This window comes from Cupressus sempervirens, chromosome 11, assembly GCF_028749045.1.
Source record: "Cupressus sempervirens isolate cs-2001-9-10 chromosome 11, ASM2874904v1, whole genome shotgun sequence".
Classification (NCBI taxonomy): Eukaryota; Viridiplantae; Streptophyta; class Pinopsida; order Cupressales; family Cupressaceae; genus Cupressus; species Cupressus sempervirens.
In genome coordinates, this window is record NC_143128.1 from 139,269,478 (window position 1) to 139,288,385 (window position 18,908).

The window sequence follows — 18,908 nt, forward strand, 5'->3', positions numbered from 1 at the left end:
CTTGTCATGATTTGGCTTTTTGCAGTATGCACAAAAGAGTTTGTCCTTCTTTTCATTACTTCCCTTCTTGTTTGAAGAAGAACCACCTTGTTGAGAGGAGGATTGTTGTGTCTCAGATTGTGTTTTCTACTTCCACTACTTCTTCTTGTTATTGCTTTTCCCCCCTTGACTTGATTTTTGATCATCACTAGCCACCAAGGCTTTGGTCTTTGATGACTTGAGAAGTCCGAAATCCACCGAGTGAGATTGGTCAACAATCAACATGTCTGCAAATCCATCAAAGGAAGGCTTCTGGTAAGCAGATCCCATGGTTAATCTATGAGTATTAAAACTCAAAACAAAGTTAGCGTACTCAGAAGATAGCCTCTTCAGGATATGATGAATCAACCTGTCATCCTTCATGGGATTTCTACAATCTTTAAGAAGTGCCCTATACTCATTGACTTTGATGATATAATCCTGAATTGTGTCATAATTTGTAGGATCCAAGAGAAGTAGATCATCTTCAATCTGAAATCCCTTTTCTTCATCCACTTTACCATACAATTGTTCAAGTTTATCCCAAGCTTCTTTAGATTCTGAACAATTTTTAATGTGAAAGAGAAGATCCCCATGTACACAACTCCTGATAACTCCTAAAGCCTGTTGGTCTTGAATTTTCCAATCAATGAGTTCTTTAGCATCAGTAGGTTTGGTAATTGTACCATCAACATAAAGACTATATCCTTTTTCCATTAATCTACTCCATGTAATATCTTTCCATGTAGAATAGTTGCGTGAAGTTAGAGGAGGACATTTAAAACCTATGATACAAAAAATGAAAAGAGCACAAAATAGAGACACAAAAAACACAGTACACACCCCCCCTTTTCACTCAATCAAAATACCCCCCCCCAAAAAAAATCCTGTTGGCACTTTATAAGTAGTGTGTTTACAATGAGCCACTTGTCAAAATGAACAAAGTGGACTTTCTAATTTTGCTTTTACAACTACCTTATGAGGCTTAGATCTATCACTTAAGCACTGTAGCTTGGTTTTACAACAATTCTAAAAAAGAATAAAAGCTTTACAATGCCAAAGAAGGCCTAGTTCTGAAAGTGAGAAATTGGTCCACACAATCATAGAATCTAACATTAGATCTAGAAACTAGACAAAAAAATACGCACTTTCAAAAAAAATAGAACTTGAAAAAGTGAACAGATGTGCCCGTACAGAGCTTCTGAAGTTGCAAAATGCAGGATTATACAGGTATAGTCGCTAAAAAATGCATTTTTTGCAAAATCTTTGCACCAAAACTAGAAAACAACACCACCACTAGAAAATTCAAGAAATTTTACCCAATTTCAAAAAAATTGCACCTGAATCGGAGTCCAGATGTCTGAGATATGAGCTCGCAAAGTCAAGTTGCCAAACTGAAAAGTAATATGGAGAGGGGTCTGGAAGAAAAATTGGGAGTCTAAATGTGACGGTGAAATGGCCATCATAGCAGTTGTAGATCGCCTAGAAATGATGGTCAAACGACCCTCAATTTTAACCTCAGGAAAATATGACGTCAAAAAAAAAGACAGTCCTCAGGTGACATGTCTACTGATTGGATGATTCCATATTGTATGGAAATGGACATGTGTTAAGCTATTGGATGATGTGGCAAGTACTGTCAGATTCCACGGGTGATGTGGCAGTCTCGATTGTCACTGCTGATGTAGCAAGAAGTTTGACGTGTCAAAAAGAGGGCGTTGCTGACGTGGACACTGCCAAGTCACACTGAGCTAGTTCTGAGTCAATTTAAAAATGCCACGTAGCAAGTTTGAATTCAAAACCTGTGGCACGGGGTTTCTCCAAATGTGCAAGTGGAAGTTTTTGTCAGGATCCACAGATATGCTAAATTCTAAAAAGTCGATGGCAAAATATTTTAAACGCCGGAGTCTTGGGATTTAATCCCACATTGGCCAATGCGATGCTTTGCGTGCAGTTTAAAAAGAGAAAGCCGCAAATTTTGAAGCAAAGGTAAGTCATCGATAGTGTGGGCTTCGTCGCTGGTCTGGGGTTCTGTTGCCAAATTTTGGGCTGCCGGTTGGTGTTGCCTGTTGGTGGATGTGGAGAGGCCAGATTTTGTGTGGCCAGATTGCCAGAAATTAACTATACCCGCTGTGAACAATGTATAGAGTACAGTGTCTGTGATGAATTGATTTAGATGGCCGTCGCGAAAATAATAAATTCTCTTGCAACAAAATAAGGAACCCCTCCAAATGGTAGATCTGGGGTGTCATCGCCTGGGTCTGCTAAAATAATTTCTTCTGAATTTTTGCAAATATTATGACGGGAAATGAATAGTAGAAAAATGAAAATTTGCAAATCTGAAATTAATTAAATCTGCAAAAAATGACCATACCCGTATTGCAAATTGGGGCCTTTGGGTTCCAATTTGCAAAATTTTTTTGCCTCACGATCGACTTTAGGCCAAGGTAGGTGTGTTTATAGTCAATTTTCTTTGATTCAGTGTTCCAGACACAATGGCGAGGTCAGATCTGATGCTGGACACTCTCAATTTTTGCAGCACTCTGGATTTGGGCTAAGGTGATGAAGGAAACAAGAGGTCTTGAACGGCTTGCGATGAGAAAATCTCCAAGTTGTTCTGTGTTGCCCCACTTTTCACCATATACAAATTTTGCTAAGTGGAAAGTGAACTAATGACATGTTTTGTCAAAGTCTGGTCAATAGGTCTTTCCTCTTTAGATGTTGAGTTTCTCCATCGGGTTTTCATCTTTTCCCTTCTCTTGTGTCACATATAGCCCGAGTGGGTATTTCTTGATTGTCATGAGTCTTAGGGGTAATTTAGAGCCATACTCGATGGAGATTCTTGAATTGTGCTACATCATTTGATTTTTTTGCAGCTCATTTAATCTAGAGATAGAGACAATTGAATTGGCAAAAAATCAGGTTCCAACTTCTCCTTAGCGAGTTTTCGCACCCCGAAGGTGAATTTTCACAAAGGTCGGTGAATGCTATTTGTAAGCTTTATTGAAGTAAAGTAAATCATGTTATGAAAAGATCATTCAAATGATGTCATGATTTCACAGCGAGAATCATTTTAAAGTCTGAAAAATAAGTGGAATAGTGATCAGCGAAAAATCAAGAAAGAGCTTCTCCGTAGCGGGTTCCAAAGTTAGAAATCAGTTTTCCAAAAAAGTGTATGTAAAGGAATAAGGAGAGCCAGTGGGCCCCACCTCTCACTTGCGAAGTTGGTTTTGTGTTTTCTGAAGGCTCAAAACTAAAGTGAATAGGGCAAAAGAAGTAAAACAATGGGCATTGATGGAAAATCAAGTTTCTTCTTCTCCATAGCGGGTTTGCTCACCTAGAAGGTGAAATTCCACAGGGATCCATAGCTGCTATTTGTAGGTTGAAAAAAGGATAGGTAAGCCACATTATGGTTGAATCATTCAAATATTATCTTGTTTTTATAGTGGGAATTACTCAGAACTCATTAGGATGAGCGGGGTAAGCATCGACAGAAAACTCAAAAGTAGCTTCTCCTTCGGTGGGCTTCGAACCAAGAAGTAAGTTTTTTGCAAAGGCCTAAATAGAAGGGTAAAATTACTAGCGGGCCCCATTTTTCACTTGTGAGGCCTCTTTTATGTTTTTTGAGGGCTTTTAGTAAAGTGCTTAGGTTAGAAAAGGTAAAAACGAAAGCTTAAGAGGAAAATCAGAAATCAGCTTCTCTACTACAAGTTTTCTACCCTCGAAGGCCATTTTTCGCATTTGAAGAAAAATCATTCCTGCAAGCATGGTAAGTATGTGAATTGATTGCAGATTATTTTGGGTAGGAAATAGAAGAAAATCAGTGAATTGATAGGGTTTTTGCAAGCAGAATTGAGTTAAGCGAATTTTTCCCTAGGAAGTACTCCGTTCTTATTTTTCTGAAGGATGGGTGAAAACAGAATGTAAACCAGTAATTAATGAAAGTTACCATTGAGCCAACGAAAATACTGAAAAGATAAAGATAAACCTGTTAGAACCTTTACATTCACCAATCCAATGGATTTACCCTCAATTTCACTTGTGTGGCACGATTTATGAAATTCAATGAGAAAATCTAGGGTTATTCTATAAAGAGGGAAGTAACAGATTTTCAAACTACTATTTTACTATTATACTATTGTATTGGATAGTGCTTTCAAGTAATTTTCAAAGTTATAGAGTTTCCTTCTTGTATCATTTGCAATTGTTTGAATTTTTGCTATCATACATCAAATAAAATGGCAACAAGATTTGTTGGTTTCGATGGATTGGGTGGAATTAAGTCGGCATGGTCGACTATCACAGATACTTCACTCCATTTCTATGATATGCAAGATTTTCAAAGGAGATTAAGAGTAGAGCTAGTTCATCCCATAATGGAGAAACTTTAGGGAAGCAAATTAGTGGAAGTAGCCGGGTTCCCTATAGCAGTACAAGCCCTAGAGTGGATTTTGGAATGCATCAATCATTACAACCTAGATACAAAGCAAATTTTATTGCCTGATCAAATGGTGTTGATTTCAATTGATCATCAAGTAGTAGTGAATTGCTTGCAGATTCCAAAATGGGAGGAGATCTCTGATTTGACGATGGGAGGAGCTACGTCTGAGTTCTCTCTAAAGAAAATGGTCTAGAGGAAGGAGATCATGCAATCTTGGTTTCAAAAGCCAAGGGGAGCTAAGAGTAAAGTCTCTAAAACTCTTTTCGGCACAGACCTCAAACCAAAAATTGTTGACATTTTGGTTCTGTTGCATTGACTCAAAGGTGAGGTAGAAGATTTTAATTTTGTAGAGCAATACTTCTTTTTGGTGCAAGTTATTTGCTCAGATACATAGTATATTGATTGGGTGTATGAGGTCAGTGAGCATCTTTCTAGGGCTCTCAATGCAGCTAAGTTTTATAATTCATTTTATATGTCCTCCTTCTTGATATAAATGTTGGCTTCTCTTCAATTATGGCTAAGACTCCCTAGAATTGAGAATTTTCCTGATAATGTAAAAAGTTATGAGTTTTATCCATGTTTGCAATTATAGAATAGTTATGCAGAGTATATTCGGGTAAATGATGCATTCACATGAGGATTTGCAAGGAGCTCCAAGGGTGTCCAAAGAAAAGATTCAGTCTAGAAGCGATGGCGACCATTGGTCAATTTGGCAGTTATTTCATTCAGTTCTCATCATTTTCTTATTTGTGTCTTGCAGTGTTTGATGGATTCCCACTAAAGCTGCCTAGGTATCTAGATGATATGATCATGCTCATGGAGATAGTGAGGCAAGCAATCCAAGTGAACATGTTGAGCGCCAGCTTGAGGAAGAAAGGGTATGAATTCCCTATAAAAGTTGGAGCATACAGTTGTGAAACCAGATCAGATGCAAAGAATATACTCAAAGCATTTGAGAGTTTGAGAGTAAATACAAATTGGAAGAGTATGAAGTAGTAAGGCCCATGTTTGATCCTAATGGATATGCCAGAGACGTGCTCCAAATTGGAAGTGTAATCAAACATGTGACAACCATGGAGGATTATTGGGCAGATTGTAAGAATGAACTGGAGAGTCGAGATCGTGCCTTTGCCAGATTTACAATTGATCAGGTAAAGACATATGGTATAAATTTAGATGTGGAAGGACTGGAAGATGATGGTCAAAATATGTACAGTAATACATATTTGACTAAGTTGAGGAATACTCTCATTAGTTCTGAACCATATGTTGACATAGAAGAAGACTTTGATGTCATGATGGCAAGAATTATCAAAAGAACTGGGAAGTGGGTTGAGTGGTCAGCTAAGAAAGGCCAGAGCAAGAGAAAAACTACTCAAGTTTCTTCACTGGCAGCTACTCCTGCTTCATCTCAAAGTGCCACACCCAATGCTACCACCACAGCTGCTCAAGGACCAGCCCAATCTGCTAGACGAGGTGATCAACCCCCAGAGAAGAATGTTCTAATAGCCCCAACCTATCAAGGTGGATCACTACCAGTCATTGGAGCTCAAGCTGAAGCTGAAAAAGGAACGAAAGAGCAGAAAGATGGAGCTCCTACTCTAGTCTCATCTCCACATGCCACTCTACCCTCGTCCCCTCAGCCTTCTTCAACTCCATCTCCTCATGGCACCCCTATCTTATCCCCTCACCATAGCCTTACTCCATCTGTAAGTGCTCCTGTTCTAAAGGCTGTTGGTTTTCCTATTCAAATAGTAGAGATTGGAGATGATAAAAGTAGTAGTAGTGAATCCACTGAGTCTGATGAAGTTGCAAAGAAAACTCAAGAAGAAGAGAAAGCTCCAAGTTCGTCTTAGTCGCTTTCTCGAGATTCAAAGAACCTCTTTTCTGCAACTACAGTGGCAACGACTCTAGTAAAGAAGAAGATGTTCAGCATTGAATCACTTGGAACAACTTCCAAAGTGATTAGTATAGAGTCTTGGATCGAGGACACTTTGGAAAAGAAGAGGAAAAGAAAAGATGAAACTATTCCTTCAAAGGATGTTGTATCTCAAGCAGTTCGCTTAGGATCTGCCATAGTGAAAGCTAAAAAGCAGAAGACCTTGTCAATTTTGGGACAAGATCCAGAAATAGGGCACTTAACTATGGAGGTAGAAAAACCAAACAAGGCAAGGAGAATTGAAGATATGGTGCCAAAGGACTTCACTCTAAATTCAATTGATCTTGGAGAGGCTAGACATGATACAAAAGTAGGCCTATGGAAATCAGGTAATGATGTAATAGAAGAGCAACTAGAGAACCTCAAGTTGTCAAAGATCAGAATGAAAGCTGAAATAGAAGAGTTAAGAAGGTTTATCAGGCAATTGGTTGTTCCATTGGCAACTATTATTGGTGTGCTTGCTACTGAAAATCCTTTAGTAGAAGAGGTACATGCTTTCATATCACAGCTCCAGAAAGATAGGCATTCGAGTCAAATTGGAAAGAAATGGATCGAGAAACTCAATATAGATGGAGTTTCCCTAATCGATCAAATTGGAAATATTATCCTTCGACTAGAAATTGAGAAGGATAATATTACATCTAACAGTAATGCCTTGGCTAGAGAAAGGGAGAGGTGTATAGATTGCATTTCTCTCCTAAAAATGGTTATTCAGATGAAAGCAAAGGATGTAGCTGAAGCAAAGATTCTAAAGAAAGGAAATGAACCCCTCAATGAATGGCTCCATAGTATGCAATTTAAGTTGGAAATGATTCAAGAAGCTGAGAAGGGACTCAGAGAAATAAGGGATGAAGCAAAGAATATCCAGGGTAGAGCATTTGAGCTTATGCGAGGATTGCACACTGAGCCACAAACTAGTGGGCAAGGGAAATCCTTTATTAATGTAAAAGTGATGAAGAACAATTTCTCTACATATTTGAGTAATTTATTTGAGATAGCTTCAAGCAGTCAAAACAGAGTGACAAAATTGTAAACACTTGGTAGGTGTGTGCACGTGGCAGCTGAAGAAGTGACAAGTCAATTGAATGAAGTAAAAAAACTAGCTCTAGAACATTCAAGGTGGCTTTTGAGATTCACTAAAGTGCAAGTACCCAATCATTAAGAATTGATTCCCATCATAGTGGCTGCTAAAACATATAGGACGAAAACTGAAAAGGGGAAGAAGTCCAAGTGATTTAGATTACCCCCTTTTCATTTTCTGTTGTAAATTTTGAAATCTTTGTTAATGTTTTGATATGATAAATTGGCATCTTGCCATTTGTCATCTAGAGAAGATGAATCGATTAATATTCCTAGTGTAACGGTCATCTCTCAAATCCTATATGTATGAAATTCAATGATTAATCAAGGGTCGGCAAAATTTTGGTGTGAAGTACTATTTTTTGTAGAGACAATTGAATGGCACTTCGTTTCAATCATTTTCCATTTTAGTAGGTACTGTGATTAGTTAGTATTTCCTTTCTATGTTACATAGAACTAAGAAAGAACAGAGTTTCATTTCCCCTATTTTCTGGAATACAAATGAATGTAATAAGTATTGTTATAATTCATTCGATGAAAGGATTCTATTAATTTTTTCTGATTCATCAGTTGTAGTCTAGATTTGAATTTCAATTTGTTCTAGTCTTATGCAAATAGATTAATGGATTCATAAGAGGTGTGGATACGTGAATCTGTTTTAGTATTTAGAAGTATTTCTTGCCTGAATTAAGTTCTAGTTAGACTTAATTTGGTTTGCCTCTTTTGCTCTTGGGTTAAGAGCATACCCCACATTAATCTTAGGAATAAAACATAATTCCTTGAACATCACTCACATAGGGAGCTGTACCTACCAATTCAAAGAGAAGCCAGTAATCAAAAAATGATCTTCAACTGTTGTAAATAGATATTGTTCATCATTCAGGCATTAAGAGTGATATCTTCATAAGAAACAAGAGATGACAAATCTGTTTACCAACACTCTGATACCATGTAAGAATTTGCCTTAGGGAAAAATTCACCCAAGAACTAAGAACTCAAACACAAGCACACAGTAGACCAAAGAGAGAGAGAGTATGATCAGAATGACAATGTATTCAATATGCCATTAATGCAATGCAATGTAAAAGTACACTAGGAGTGCCTATATATAAAGGCCTCTGAGATACATCTATAATGCCTCATAATCAGCACCATGATGTGTCATACAACCAAACACATGTCCACCAGATATGGGTTATCCTCCATTAAGCACGGAAGTAAGTGCAATGATGAGAGGATAAGCCTACAAGGGTCTAACATGCAAAACAGTGTTGTAGACACCATGTGCTAAAATAGAGTTGCGTACTCCCGTGTTGTCTACATGAAAACTAAAAAAGATGTACAAACTCCTAAGTATCTCACAAATGAAAATAATAAAATAATGCAAAATAATAAATAATGCATTAACCTAAGTAAACTTAAGTAAGTGTAATAAGTAAATACTTATTTACACTAACAAATTTTAATCAATATTTGGAGCTAGAAATTAGTAGAGATTCATTCATGACCGTCACAGTACATTTTACAAATTTTGCATAAAAATATCACTAGCTATTTATAAAGATGTCATTTGATTATTTTAATAAAAAGTGTTAAAGTAATTTGTTAATTACAATGAAGAACATGTCCTTTCAACAAAAAAAAAAGATCTTTTAGCCAAAGAAAAGATCTATGATTATAAACATTTATTTCAAAAGAAAAGAATTGCAATCACCATCAAACCAGAATAGGCAATCCATTCTGGAAGAAAGGGCAGAAAGAAAGATTAGGACTAGTATTTGGAAATGGATAAGTGGACAATAACACTGTGCTAAAACTAGAAAAGATGATATTAACATAATCTCCTTGAAAACATCATTGAACCATAAGAGAGGCAACATTCCACCATGTATAGTGTATATCATGGTGTTATTATTTTTCAAAACACACTAAATTGTTGCAACCTCAGACATAGAATCCATGGTTTCACATAGCTGAAACCTTCTTCCATGCAGGCCTGGAGGAGATATCCTCCCACCATGCACTCACATGTTTCCTATTTGTAATCAGATATCCCTTATCAGTAACACTCACTATATAATGAATAAATGAAAGGTGGGTGAGATCAGCAAGGCTGTAAAAGTTCCCTGCCAAGTACTTGCTCTTTGACAGCCTCTCTTCATACACATCCAACACTTTACCCACCTCCTTAGCACTGCTCTCAATCAGTGCCAAGTCCTGAGTCTGACTAAGCTTTGGGACAATCAGCATCTGAACAACCAGTGAATAAGCAACAGAACTGAAGTACTGCCCTTCCACTTCTAGCCACTGCTCCACCATTGCTCTCTCCTCCAGGGATTTGTCCAGCAGAGAGGTCCCCCGCCCTTCATATTTCTCAGCGAAATACCTTATGATGGCCCTTGATTCTACATATATCAAACATTAAAAAAATCACTGTTCCATATCTATATAGTTTGAATGGATAAATGCAAAATGATAATTCTGATTGTTTGAATAAAGACTAAGTAGAGGAGAAGTTCTAATAGTTGAACATCTTAGATTTCATGTTTTACAACATTTTATATGACAAATTTTCAATCACCTTTATATCTATTGTTTGACAAGTACCCTACTTAGAACTAATGATTAAAACCACTTTCAAGTTACAACTATCAATACTAAATTATTAATAATACTAAATCAACAATCACTATGAAAACACACTCACCTTCTAAAATTGTCTTCCCAATATTTTATCTCATATAAATTGAATACAACAGACATATATCTCACATCTCATATGAAAAGTGACAATCTATATCAGTAAAGTCAGATTTATATATATACAATCAGCATATCACATGACACGATAAAATCTACATAGCCCAAACCAGGTCAACATATTCACTTGACATGTAAAACTGGAGAATCCAAATGAGGCCAGGGTATAAGCAGTAAAATATTCTGATGGAATAATAAAAGAACACATGGAATAATAATTAAATATTTTACCCAGATAAGGCTATTTATGTAACATTAGTAAAAGAACAGATGGAATAATAATTAAATACTTTTAAATTGGGATTACCCATCTATGCTTTAACATTATAAACAATTGAAATCGTTACCAAACATGGTGAGATCTCCATCTTGGACCACTGGAACTTTTCCAAAGGGCTGCATCATACAAATTTTAAGTTAGCAATCAACAAAAGACAAGGTAAAAATACGAGTTATATCAAAGCAAAGTTCCCTACTTATAAGGCCAGGAACTCTGGTTTTTTATGCTCTCCTTTGATGATATCAACAGGCACAATTTCAAACTGAACGCCTTTCTCAACAAGGCATGCCTGCTTGCCCTGATCCAAACAACTTCACACCCATTTTACTCTTCTTTAATGAAAACAAAAGCTATCTTTTTCCTCTATTAGTTTTATGTGAAAACAAAAGCTATCTTTTTCCTCTATTAGTTTTATGTGAAAACAAAAGCTATCTTTTTCCTTTATTAGTTGTAATGGTATTTAATGAAGAGGGGAGCTGGCAAAAGAATTTTGCCGCCTAATACAACTTTCATTTGCGTTGATATGGACAAGAGAGAGCTGTTTATTTCTATGCTTCGGCAATCCCAAAAGAATTTTAAAATGTCAAACTATCGGCTTCTACGAAGTTTGTGCACTAATCTGATCGAAGGGGTAAAATGATTGGGCTAGGTGTTTAGATAATTTCATAATTGAATTTTCGAAGAAAACAGATCATACCCGAATTAATAATAAAAAATAATAATTGATAAGAGTCATAGTAACGGAGTTAAATAATAATAAATAATCAGTAAAAGATACTGAAGAATAGAAAATCAAGAAAATGATCAAAATCCACATACTAGCAATCGCACCTTAAGCTACAATGGGTATGCCGAATAGATATATAAGGTCAATTAGGATAAATAAAAGTAAATTTATTTTGCACATTAATAAGGTGAGTAGGCTAACTATTTCTGAAATGATATTTGTACAAAATATGTCTAAACAAAGAAATGATAGCTATTAAAACAAGTGCCACATAGTGGCATGTACTTGCCTTAAATAATTGTAATAGAAATAACAGTTGAATATTATGATAATTAATCATAGATTAAAAAAAATTAGAGGAATAATAGTTTGCAGATTTAAAAAAAGAAAAAGAAAAAGTAGAGGAATAATAATATTTTTTTCATTATATAATATATAATTTTAATATTATAAAATAGATTATAAAACAACAGATTTTAAAATAATATTTTATTTTAAATTTAATTTGAATTGGGTTGTGATGTTTTTTTGTAAAATAAGAAAATATTATAAATGAATTTAAGAAATAGATTATATTCATTAAATGGCAAAGTTGAAATAGAGAAATAAAATTTCAAAATATAATATAATTTGTGTCATTAGAAGAATTAAATATCAAAATAGAGCACATATTAATTGAAACATTGATGAAAAAACTAGACAAATAGTTTGTAAAATATTTAAATTTGATCTTAAGATTATAATTCTAAAATCTTGCCAGAAAAAATGAATATGGAGTATGGCTATAAAAAAAGGTCTTATAAGAGCAAATTGATTGAGCCAATCATAATTCAAATAAGTCAATTATATAATATTTCTAATTAATAAATATTTATGGAAACTTAAGAAATATGTAATTAAGAAACAAGAGCCACGACATAGCAAGAATCCCGCCTATTGTTAAAAAAAGAGAGTTAAGAGTTGAGTCATACTTGTAAACAAAATTAATAATAATATCATAACCTATACAATAAGTTCTTTAAAACTTTGAATAAAATATTTTAAAAATATGATATATGATATCTATAAATAGAGAGAGATTTTATATGAAATATATTTATTGAAACATAATATTAATATTTATCTCTATAAGGAAAAAAATAGTAGCAAAAATATAACCAACCAATTCTAGAAAAAGATCGACTATTTAAAAAATAAAATAAAAATAAGATAACTCAAGAACATTACAAACATAATAATATCATAAATTATATTGAATTTTTAAAAGAAAAAAAGAAAAAACCCACTACCAAAAATACCACCAGTCAATTAGAAAAAATAAAAAGCTTTTAGAAAATAAAAATAAAAATAATATAACTCAAAAACATTATAAATATAATTTAATATTTTAGAATGCACTCAAACTAATTGTAGAAAATGAGTGAATAGAAAATGAGTGAAAACATAAGTCTCGAGGAGAAAGTATTATGCTAGCTTTTGAATCTTTAGATGTCTATCAAACCAATTTTCATTATCAACATACCTAATATAGTTTATTTTAATTTTTTTTTTTTGTTTTCTATATTTCTAAATTAAATGATTATTGTTAAACTTAGATTTCAATCAAATTAACATTATACTTAAAATTATAAATATTTGTAAACTTAAATAAATAAATCATTTTCAAATTTAATTATGTTATAAATGTTATTGATCTTTATGTACATTTGTTCTTATATGTTTATATTATAGATATAATATAATAATATAATTATGATTTAATTTTAAAAAAACATAATAATATAAATTTGCATCAATTTCAAATAAGAACTACAAAAAAATTAGATTTATTTACATAAGTCTATATTATATATAAATTCTAATTTAAAAAATTAAAAAATAATAATATACTTTTAATCTATAAATGTTAAAAAATTAAAAAAATATTAAACTTTTCATATATATATATATAAAATGGTAACAAAAAATAATTTCTATTTTGTAAATAATATATATTAAATCTTAGAATTTATAATCTTAATTAAAAATATCTAAATTGAATATATATTATAATTATAATAAGAAATATTCAACTCTAATTCTAAACTTAATATTAAATCTAATCACCTTAACCCTTACTCTAAACTAAATTGAGACAAACAAATTCCCATATCAAATTGTAATAAATGTACTAATTTATCTGTCAAACCCTAACATCTTTCCCATTAAAAATGTAAAATTATCAATTTAATCTTTATGGGTTGCAAATGGAAAATGTTTTCTAAAGATTTTAAACATTAATCCTCTGTTGACTTCTGTTATGGAAGGAGATAAACATGTGGCTTTTTTCAATATCAATTGATATTTCAGTGATTTTTATTACGTTGTGTCTATTGTTTTTTATTGGAAATCTAGTAAATGTATAATAAAAAGTGGACAGACTGATTTGATTCAGTTGACTTGCATCTAGTGTAACGAATTTTTGGCCATAGATTGATATTTGAAGTTGAACAACTTCACTATAGGAACGTCTTTGGCATAATAAAGATTAAATAATGACTCTACAATAGAGTATTAAATGTACGAAGAGGTTGAATAAAGCTACTTTTGAAGTTTGACAAATGTTTGAAGCTTTTGGAGGAATGTGTGGTTTATCATCTATTAAATAGCTCAAAACATAAAGAAGCTAGTTGCAACATAATGTTATAGTAAAATTGCAATAGAGAAGCCAATTGCAACATAATGTTATAGTAAAATTGCAACAGAGAAGCCAATTGCAACATAATGTTATAGTAAAATTGCAACATTTCAACTTCTTACAAATTTGATTAGAAAATATAGCTAAACATCTACTTTTCCAAATAAATAACAAAGTAGCATGTCTTATACAATCATCAACTATATTCTTGTGTAGACCAAAACCCTAAACAACTTGTTTATATCACAAAATGTGCTAAAAAAATCCAAAAAAGATCACTTATTGTATTCCATTCCATTTTAACCTAAAAGAAGTCCCAAAAGGTATGCTTTATGTTTTCCAATATCTTGACAAAAAAGGGCACTTAATTGTGCGACTATTTAGAACTTTAGTCCTTCCCTAATGTGAAATTTGAAATGGAGTATCTTCCAAGCCAAAATCTATGCACTTGCCTCAACTTTTGACCACCAAAATTGTGAGGTTAAATTCATTAAATTCATTCCTTTAAACTTGCAAGTTGCAACCACATTTGATCAAGTCTAGTATATAGCTTCATAGAGGGCAATAGTTTCAAATAAATTTCTTTCAATGAAAAAAAGGAGAGGTTCCAAGCCAAACCTTGTATGTGAAGACACTGTATTAAGAGGATAACATAATTTCATGAGAGGATCTGAAGAAACCAAAGAATTCACAATAGTAAGGAATTTGTTTGAACTCCTTTTTACACCAAAATGATATTTTTGATATTAATCTAGCTACCCCAATATAATGAGTTGAAGTCTCATATTTATGAAGAAACTATTACACTTCTATATTGAAATAATAATTTAAATATTTTTAAGTAACCTAATTGCAAAAGGTGCATCCTAATATTGTACTTGTTTGTTCCATCAAATAGATGAAGAATCAAAACTAAAATTATGTACACTTCTTTTTCAAGCCTTCTAAAAAAATTGTGAAGAATCAAAACTAAAATTATGTACACTTATTTTCAAGCCTTCCAAAGAAATTGTAAAAGAGATGAAGCCTTCATATAAAAGAAATAAGCCATCAAAAATATTATCAATCCATCAGCCTTATGCCATTTAGTACTACACACAACACAAGAAAAATAATGATGAGACAATAGTTTCCAAGATTCCTCTCCACTACCAACTCTAATTTTCTTCTTAGAAGATAAATAACAACCTTGAGCCTTAGGAACTAAAAATGATCGCTCCTTAAATTATTAGAAGTTTTGTTGAGAGAAATGAAACAACATAAGATTATTAGAAGTTTTCTGGAGAGAAATGAAACAACATAAGGTTTAGATCTAAAGGAAACTTCGAGTGTCCTCACATATCCAAGGTTAAATAAGGTAAAATAAGGTAAAAATAACTAGGGACCATTTATTTCATATAAGTTGTATCTTGTATTTAGTTTATTTGATCATTATTTATCTATGGGGAGTTAGAGTAATTTAATTCTTCAATTTCTTCTAACAAGAGCTCTAGGAATAGTGAATTTTTGTTGAGTAAACAATGTGGCAACAAATATAAAAGATTTTTTTTCGTATGTAGTATTTGAAATCTTTAGAGAATGGTTTTGGAAAACCTAAAGTCAATAAAGAATTGATTAGACAACACAAGTAATAGAGTTAGTTATTGTGAGTTTGTGACCCATTATATTTTGGTTTCAACTATAAGGATAAAAATTTGTGAGGCTCATGTTTTGCAAGCAATTGTGTACATCCCTAGTGGATAAGTCTCACTCTTGATTACCCCTTTGAGTTTCACAATAGGTTGTGTAATGGAGTAGCTTGAATATAATAAAAATAATATAACAAAAGACTTAATTAAACTCCTTTGGAAGAGGAAAAGTGAGGACTTTATGTATGAATTTCATCGTGCTACCTTTCCTAATATCTCCTATAAATTAATTTCTAAATCTCTAAGTATACTATTTAAATGTGATGTAAAATAGATAATTGGGCCATCAAGAACCAACTTCATTTGCAAAATTTTTATCCCATAAAACCTAATGTTGACATGGAAAGTTATGGAATGGGCTCAATATCAAGGCCAAGAAAAACTTTAGTGGATAATATTTGCCAATTGGCTAATCTCACTCATCAGAAACCCTAAATTTGGCTTTTTTTTTTGCACTTTTGGGGTGATCATGTGGCCTGCACTTTATAAAAATTGGATCTCATACTTAGACTGATTGCCAATAATAATATAGAAGTATTTGTATATTCTTGATGACTTCGCCAATAGAATCTAATTTTTCTACACAATTAATTAAAATTTTCATCTACAATTTCAAAGTCTTGTTTTAATAAATGGTCATATTCATCAATATTAGGTAAAAAATTAAGTTAGGTTCTAGGTTAACTATGTAGATTTGACATTTTTATTTATTCTAGAAACTTTCCATGAAAATTTGTATCCTTTCTCACTTTGGCCTAAAATAGATTGGAAAGGAGACATGTGTCTTTATTTTTGGAAATTTCTTTAAAACTTGATATCCTTTTAAAAATGTAGCCTAAAATAGGATTTAGGCCATTGATTTAGGATCATAAAATGGTTATAAATAATAGGGGTGTTGCCTCCAAACCACCATTCAATAATTTGAAGAGAAATTGTAATGATAAAAAGGGATAAATTTAACCTTTGAGTTAGATAATTAATTAGGCTTAATATTATAATAATAATAATATCATGGTTTCTAAGTATGTGTACCTTTGTCCATGATTTTTGTCAATAATGAAATATTTGCTAGGATTTTTTAGAATTTTCATATGATTGAAATAAATTGCCAATAAAATTAATTTTATTCCTACTTTACAAAATAAATTCGCCAACACAAATTAATTTTTTTCACTTGAACTAATGTTTGATTTGCCAAAACTTTATACTTTTTTCCAAAGCCAAGTTTCTTAAAGTTATTTGATAAAGCTTACATTAGAATATGTTGTATATTTATCCTAAAGAAGTTGTAATGTTTAGGTTATGGGACTAAATTATGTCAACTTGTCTTAATTTTTTTCAAGGATGATAATGCTAAATTCTCTATAAAATAATAACTAAAAACAACTATTCCCTCTAATTAATCCATCAACAGAGTTTGTCTTCTATCACCTTTATTTATGTTATTTCTATTTACACTCATTCTTATCTACAATAAAATGATATTTAAATAAACTTGATTGAGGGTATCTCTAAATAAACTTGACCGAGGGTATCTCCATTCCAAGTAATTTAGTAGTGCTTAAATCCTATTTTTTATGACAACATTATCATTCTTCTAGACTTTATAGAGGATACTAATAATATTTTTTTATCAATAAGAGGGAAATGCTCATTTTTTTATTAATTTCAAAAATACTTATATTTTACCCCATTGTGTAGGCACTAAGGAAAAAGAACACTGTTAAGAAAACCATTGTTGTTTGGACTAAATGTTGATGCTTCCTAGTGGAGAAGTATCTGTGATGAATAGATTCATTTAGGACTCTCGTGTGATGTTTTAAATAGTGTCTTTGGACACTTCAACTAAGTAAGGATCAATTGTTGCAGAGTCTGATGCAATAAAGTTGGTTGTTGAAACCTTTGACATTGATTTCAATGGGGGAGAAGTTTAGCTTGAAAAACAACATGGAAAAATAGCATACAATGTGATAGTTGGAGAAGTTTGGTAGGAAGAATAGTAAGTTTGGAACAAGCACAACATGAAATGATAGTTTGACAAAAAGAACATTGAGGTATATCAATGGGGTAGAATGATTGATGAAGGGGATTTGAAAAGTAAGATGAACAACCTTTTTGTTGATATTCTTGGAACTAGATGGTTTTCATCTATGTTGCAATCAATGCCAAAGGGGGAGGTTGTTGCAAGATTATTGCAAGCATGAATTTGGATGGTATTCCTATGGGGGAGTATTGAGATATGTTACTATGATGATATGTTACATTCATGGCTGAGTTTGTCATTGATGTCAACATAGCAGTTTTTTGTTGTATCTAACAGAAGAATAGTGGAAAGGTCATGTTGGTATGGACAACTAGTTGAGTATTCAAACTATCTAAGGCTATGGGAGATACTTCTGAGTATTTATTATATGCAATTAAAAATGGAAGAAGAAACGATAAGTCTAGAAGAAGTTATGTAAGTTTTGGTGATGTTTGTTATAAGATAGAGTTTACAAAGGCATGTTCTAGTAAACTTGTTATATCTCTTAGCAAAATTGTTATTTTGAGAATCAAGGTTGAGGATTTGAAGAGGATATGTTGATGATGACATGGATAATATTGCTCATTATAATATTGCATGTATGGAAAGTTATTCAAGTTGCAAGATGGAAGATTAATGTTATCGCTAAGTGTAACATGTTCTTAATGTGGTCCTATAATGATTAATTAAGAAAGTCTAATAGCTGACTTAGGGAATTATTTCAAGGACTCAGTATAAAGGAAGGACATTTTCCTTTATCATAAAAGTATGGAATAATATAGTTTTTGATTGATGAAAAGTAGTAGTAAGAGTGGAATGTGAAGTTGAGTAGAGCAGACTAGAAGTGAAGGAAACTTTATTGTCGAGGTTTCATTGAGTGGTTTGAGGTTTGATATTTGAATTTGAGGCTTGTGACCTGGGATACAAGGTCTAACAGTTATTTGTTCGGTTGACATGAAAAAAAAAAAAAGAACATAAGAGTAAACTGCATGTTTGAGCAATGAGCTCTTCTTGTGGTTGAAACTACATGTGGCAATAGGCTCTTCTTGCATACATTGTACTACAACTCCTAACAAGGTTAACACAATTCTTAATAGGGTTGGTGCAACTCCTAACAAGGTTGGAATCTCCTAACAGGGACTCTATGTACTAAATGTTGTAATAGACTCCTAACAAGGTCCATCCTCTAACAAAGGAATATTTATATTAGTACATCATCTTGTGGGCATCATTCCCACTAGGGTTTTCCCTATGATCATGGGTTTCCCTAGTTAA

At 32.7% G+C, this 18,908-nt stretch overlaps 1 pseudogene; it reads right to left on the minus strand.

The window, feature by feature from the left end:
• Positions 1-9,443: 9,443 nt before the first annotated feature.
• The window catches only part of LOC149528593 (glutathione S-transferase F10-like), a 36,975-nt pseudogene continuing 27,510 nt past the window's right edge, over positions 9,444-18,908 (minus strand).